This window comes from Silene latifolia, chromosome 6, assembly GCF_048544455.1.
Source record: "Silene latifolia isolate original U9 population chromosome 6, ASM4854445v1, whole genome shotgun sequence".
Taxonomy (NCBI): Eukaryota; Viridiplantae; Streptophyta; class Magnoliopsida; order Caryophyllales; family Caryophyllaceae; genus Silene; species Silene latifolia.
The window spans coordinates 73,432,739-73,439,877 of NC_133531.1; the positions used below are offsets into that span (position 1 = coordinate 73,432,739).

Below are 7,139 nucleotides of genomic sequence, written 5' to 3' on the forward strand. Positions count from 1 at the left end.
GTAACAGCTATATAAAAATACCTCAAAACCACTAGGGGGTTAGATTACATATGTTCCCTTCGAGACTGCAACAACTCGTGCTCCATTCCCGACTCGCAGGTCCACATCACCTTTTTCGAGAGGTATGATGTTCTTTAGGCCCTGCAAATGATTACACAGATGAGAACCACAACCAGTATCAAGTACCCAAGTTCCGAAACTTGCATGGTTAATCTCAATCATATGAATATAAGATGACATACCAACAGGAACGACGCGGCCTGCTTTGATGTCCTCACGGTAGATGGGATAGTTCCTCCTCCAATGTCCAGTCTTGTGACAATGGTGGCAATCAATGTCACTGCCCTTGCTCTTTGCCTTGCCCTATGAGCCACTAGTCTCACCGGGCCCACTCTTACCGTTTCCTGGCTTTTTAAACTTTGGCTTACCTACAGCTAGGCCGCCATGAGCCTTGCCCTTACCTTTACCCATGTTGGAAATCGTGAGAACATCCTGCTTCATGCTCCCACTCAATTTCATATCCTTCTCGATCTGTACGAGAAGGGAGTGTAGCTCATGAGGACTCTTTTTCAAGTCATTCATGTAGTAGTTCGCCCTGAAAAGGGCAAAACTATCATGAAGAGAATGAAGCATTCGGTCAATGAGAATGCTCTCACTGATTTTACAATCAAGTGCCTCCAGCTTCTCGACATTCTCAATCATGTGAAGAATGTGTGGACTAACCGGTTGGCCCTTCTGGAGTTTCGCATCAAATAAGCGACAGGTATGCTCATATGTAACGATTCTCGGTGCTTTTGAGAACTCGTTAGTGAGCGTGGTGAAAATCTTGTTCGCACCTTGGGCAATGAAGCGTCTCTGCAAATTTATTTCCATTGCAAAGATGAGTACGTTCTTTATCGCACCCGCTTCCATAACGAAGTCACTATAAGCGAGTGACTCGTTGACTCCTGCATTGGGGCCTGGGTTTACCGGTATTGGCTCAGTTAAGTACCTGAGCTTACCGTCAGCAATGGCAACATTCCGTAGTGCTGCCTCCCAGTCCGCAAAGTTGGACCCGTCGTTTTTCAGACGCGTGAACTGATTCATTTGGTCCATGAATATTTTCAGCCAGGACTCGCGTCCAAGTGTGGCACTAGGCATTTGGATTATGTTATTTCCAGACATTTTGTATTAATAGTAAAATAAACGTGTTCTACACTGCGAAGAGAAGAATAAATAATAAGCATGTGCATCGATTTTAATTTAAGTCTAATGAACTAGTGTCATAACGCGAAGACTCAAAACATTTATACAATTGACCTTCCTCAAGAATTATATAAATGATCCCAAGACTCAATTATCTGTAAATTGATAAGCTAACCTTTTAGCTAATTCTTCCGTTAGAATTCTTGGTCGATAAATTTCTGTAAATTCTATCTTTAGTCCATCATAATCACGAGAAACTCTACGGACTATAATGTTGAGATAAACTAAGTCAACACAAACTACTTACCCAACGTAGAAGGGGTCATATTATGCCTACCGACGAAGAAGGGATTCATAGTTGTTTGCCCTTATAAAGACTAATCTCAATTTCCGTTTTAGAGGAAGATCCCATCAACTTCGTTTTAATTCATTTTAAGTGAACTAATATCTAGCATGCGTGAATGAATAAACTAAGGTGATGGCTTAAAAACATGTGACATATGTATGTCTATGAAAACTAACATACAACCTATATGTGTCAATTTTCATGCATTTTAGTAGGTGGTTTGGTTTTAGGCGGAATATGATGCATAAACTATCATGTGAATGAAAAGCAATAGGAATGAAAAACGTAAAAACAATAAAAAGTCTTAGTGTGGCCTATCCTATCAAAATGAACATTAAATACAAGTTTGGAATCCATCCTTGGACCCAACACTACTACATTTAGATTCTATAGCAACACTTTGCTATTGTTGCATAATGTCATATAAATGTTGCAATAGAGTTTATGCAACACTTAATCAAGTGCTACATCAGGTCTTGTTGCATTAGGTCATTGCAACGCTTAATGCAACACTTTTTAATCTGAAGCAACACTTTTGAAAAGTGTTGCATTAGTCATGTTTATGCAACGCTTTTTCAATTGCAAAGGCAACATTTTTTATCTTCTAATGCAACATTTCTTATGTAAAAAAAGCAACACTTCCTGAACTAATGCAATACTTTTCATGTTGATAAGCAACACTTACATCAAATTAATGCAACATTTTTATTTTGGAAACGCAACACTCGTTACGTCCCAAAACAACACTTATAATAAACAAATGCAACACTAATTTATTCAAAAACAACACTTAATAAAGTGCAACGACATAAGGACTTGTAAGGCACGTACCAATTGTAATTCTCTCTAATTGTGCATTCAATTGATACAGTCTCAAAAATATATGTCAATTACATTTCAAAAAAGGATCAAAAGTAGAACTTCGATCGCAATTGTTCAATTATTTAACTAAAACAAATATAACAAATGTTTAAATAGAACAAATAATAATTCTTAACGACTATTTGAAAGCTACTAATTATAAGTCTTCATTCTTGTATTGTGAGCATATATATGTTGCCAACCGGACAAAAAATCAACCCGTCATCATTGTTAATACCTCAAATGCAACCTGTAACATAAAAAATAGAACATTATTAGATTTGAGGATTCAAAGGCTCAATAGGCATAGATGATACGTCACACTTAATTATCACGAAATAATAAATAATGCATTAAAGAACTAATTAACAAGGACGTGCAGAAAATAGAGTACGTGCAGAAAATAGAGTACGTGATTATACACAAGGTGTAGCCTATGTGAAACGTTTGAGTTTGATCTGGTAGGCCTGTCCAGCCATAATAATCACACCAAAGACTCAGACACCCTCTGTTCTCGATAGCCAGGCCATTTTTCTACCTTCACAGGATAAGCATATTAACCTGCCTTACTCTAATAATTCTGCATCATAAGGTCCAATCATAGCAGCCCTATTGACTACTCTATCTACCTACAGAATTTACTCTAATTAACTACCTACTCTGCCTCATGCTACTAATAAGTTTTATCAATGGTCCGAATGGTTCGAGGTACACAAGCATGCACCAAAGATAGGTGACCTGGTACACAAACGAGATGATTAATATTTATCAAAGAACCTACATACATCATATACAAACATAATCTTTCAGTAGATCCATTTCTAACAGTTTCTAACTTTCTACGAATCTTCCTTTAATACAATCAAAGTTAAATTTATCAGAAGAAACAATAAATATGGATCATGCAAATGTTCAAACATAAAAGAAGTATGCAAATCTTATAATACTCTTTTATCTTGGAAGCTAAATTGAGTAAGAGAAAAAATAAAGTCAATTGAGGAAAACAGTGACGGGTATGGTACAAGCTTTGTATCAGATATGGCGAGAGAAGTAAAAATAACCACAAAATTGCAGCAGTTTGACCAATACCCACTCTGAAATCCAATTCCATCATCCAAAATTACAAAAACAAAATCAGCAATGTCAGCTTTAAGGGAAGAAAGACGATGCTCAAAGACGTCAAGTAATGCTTGTAGAACATATTTAATAATCCAGAAAGTACTTCACTGAAGTTTGCTTTTTAGAAGTAACATAGATACACCATAGTCCATTTCAGTTCAGCTAAGGGGGTTACCAAGATTGATGTAATCAAATTGAATGAATAAAAGTATGAAATTGTACGTACCTTGCACTTTAACTCTTTAAGTGATCCATCCAACAATAATAGTTGGGCATGCTAAAGCACAGATGTGCCAGAAAAGGAAAATAAGTCGATTTGTTTACCATAGTAAATCTTGATCATGTTCTATACTGAAATACCAACACTCAGTTTGTATTCACATCAATAAATCATCATTCAACTAAGGAGTGTCAGCTATCAGCAGTCTAGCTCTTAATATAGAACACAGAAGCACTAATACTCCAAGGCTCCTAGCGTACGTTCAGTATTACGCCTACCGCTTCCACACAGCCCGCAATAATCAGATTTTTATCAACAAGACCGTCCATGACTACCAAATATATACTTATGCATCATAATATAAACATAGTGAATAAGTACATCCTTCAAAATTTCAATGTGGTAGACATTATCTTACCGAAATAATTAGCGCGCCGTGACTTCGAATAGTCAAAATGAGCCCCATTTCAGATTACCTAAAACAAAATCACAAATTTGACAAATATCAATTATAAGTGTCGTGCTTATGTTCTTTTTTTTTTTTGTTCCATAACCTTCCCCTTGAGGTAGAAAATGATGATCTTTATCAGTTCTCTCATTATAAATAACCTTATACGGAGTACTTATAATGATAATAATGCAAAAAAAAAAGTATCTTAGAAAAGAAGAACACCCAACTCATGATTATAGTACTCCCTCCATTGGTTATTAGTATAAATTGGTTATTTGGTCTATCACAAATTCTCATTTAAGATGGGTACTATCCGTCTTAAACAGTTCTATTAGCTTGACCATTCAGTCTTTCTCCTCATCTTCACTTCCCTCATCTTATTAAGAATGATTATGAATGAACTCAAGTAGCTCATAATAGATTTTCACGAAGGGAAGGGGAGACAAGTCAAGTGAGATAAAATTATACGAATGAGAGGTGCAAATTGCCCAAGTACTTAACAGTTCCAAAAAAGAAAGCAAAATACGAACAAAGGAAGGAACGAGAAGAATTAATTACCTAGCTTACAAGTAGCACCAGCAACCAGCAGGCCAGACCTGCAGGCAGCGACAGACAGCAGACAACAACAACTAGCAGTAACTGGTGGCAGCAGCCAGAGGCAACATGCAGTAACAGCTAGCAGCGAGTAGCAGCATAACACCAGCCGGAAGCGCACAACAACAACAGTCAGCCAGCACAACACAACACCAACAGCAGCACAAAACTAGTAGGCATCATCGTCTAGTGGATAATAGAAGCCTGCAGTAACTACTAGCATTTATCATCAAGACAACAACCGCAACACATACAACCAATATGTACAGCAGTAACTACTAATCAGCCATTACAACAAAATATCCTCCAAAAACTAATCCCAAGTCAAATGACAATAGTAAAACACCAAGCAACTAGACCAAACCATCCCTAAAATAACCCAAACAAAAACCTACGCTTTACATATAACAACGAGGCATAATTTCAAGACTATAATCCACAACAATAGCAATCAATTTAGCATGATATCAGTCAATCAAATCCAATTAACCATCAACAATTTAACGAAAATCACCAAGACTAATAAGATAAAAATCATCAACAATAAGGAGAAACCGTATACACAATTTCCTATTAGTAAACATACAATACCCTAACCATAACAAGTTGAAAATCCATTTCAATTACCTTTAATACAACAACGTTCCAAATTAGGGTTCTTTCAGCCTCAAATCGTCTCTCAAATTGCCTCCTCCTTCACCTGAAATTCAGATTAATGAGGATGAGGATAAGAAATTGCCTTCTGTAATTAGAGATTAAGCCCCAAATCGTCTCTCAAATTGCCTCATCCTCTCTAATTATGAATTCAATTACACACAATTACAAAAGGATGAGATTCGTATTAATGAGGATGAGGAGAAGAAATTCTAGTTATATAATTGAATTACAAAAGTATTAATCTTTAATTATGATCTCAAAAAACAAAGAACAATAGTAGGTGATAGAGGAATGAAGAAGGAGAAGAAAACATACTGATGAATAAAGAAGCATACGGAAGAAACTGCTACGGAGTCTACGGCGTGTTGGCTGTGGAATCATTTTTTTCTATTATCATATACTTATGTTATAAGAAGGAGCAGTTTTTTTAACATAAGTATTAATCTTATGATTATAACTAAGTAGTTTTTTTAGTTATAATAATTACTTAGTTATAATCATTTTTTAGTTATAATAATTACTTATGTTATAATAATTTTCAGTAAAATGTTTTGAGCGGCTGAACAAAAAAATGAAATTTTTATAAAGGGTTTATAACTTATGTGATATAAGTGTTGCACAAGTGTTGCGACAAAATGCAACATTTGTATAAAAACGTTGCACTTCGAGTAATACATTGCAACACTTATATTAAAGTGTTGCCCTATGTAAGTAAAAGCAACATTTATAAATTAAGCGTTGCTTAATTAACTGAAAATTGCAACACAAACCGTAAGTGTTGCACACGAAATGTTGCATTAGGTCTATTTTTGTAGTAGTGCAAGATGCTTGTCTCGATGTTTCATCTTGATCCATGTAGCGGGAGTGAGCTCCAATCTCCATCTTTAGTCTTTTTCGAAAATTACAATAAATAAAATTACATAATAAACCTATTTATTACATTCTAATTTCAAAACCCAAAACTAAAGGAAAAATAAAGGAGATTCGAGATCTCATAATTACATAAAAAAATATGTTTCCTTCATTACGAAAACATAATTTGACTAAGGCCATACTAAGTATTACAAATTACAACCGATTGCAAAAAAAATACGTAAATAAATTCATTCAACGATTCATTCAACAAAAATGAAATGCATCAACAAAAAAAAAAATTAAACATACAAGACACAATTCCTTAATTATGTTGATTAATTTATCCAAACCACCTATTTAAATTAACAAATTAAGTGACAATTCCTCAATTAATCACATTAATTTTAATCTTAATTCATATTACACTTGTAATATGAATTTAATCCATTAATATTTTAAACTGCTTTAAAATAATTAGGTATCTTAAAATTTGTGAACCGCTTCACAAAAATTATCATACATTATAAATTTAATGTATAAACAAAATTGGCCAAAACAAACAAAAAAAAATCCTCTTTTTTTTTTCTTTTTGGTCTCGGCTAAACAGTAAAAAAAAACAATTTTTTTTTTTTGTTTTTTTTTTAATAATTTCAGCACGGCTAAACTAAAAAAAACAGAAAACAGCTTTCCTTATTTTTTTCTTGTTGCTCACGGCCAAAAAAAAAACAGAAAATCCTCCTTTTTTTTTCCCGGCTGGAACAAAAAAATAACAGCAGCAGTTTCTTTTTTTACGGCATACATGAAAAAGAAACAGAAACTTATATTTTTCTTAATGCATTCGGCCGAAAAAA

General features: G+C 34.5%; 1 long non-coding RNA gene across 1 annotated transcript; it reads right to left on the bottom strand.

The window, feature by feature from the left end:
- Positions 1-2,356: 2,356 nt before the first annotated feature.
- On the bottom strand, positions 2,357-5,832 carry LOC141658792 (uncharacterized). The gene is made up of 5 exons (XR_012549429.1): positions 5,749-5,832; positions 5,404-5,476; positions 4,741-4,980; positions 4,150-4,207; positions 2,357-2,642 (listed from the first exon to the last, which is right to left on the bottom strand). It is a non-coding gene; the product is annotated as an uncharacterized LOC141658792 (long non-coding RNA).
- Positions 5,833-7,139: the final 1,307 nt, after the last annotated feature.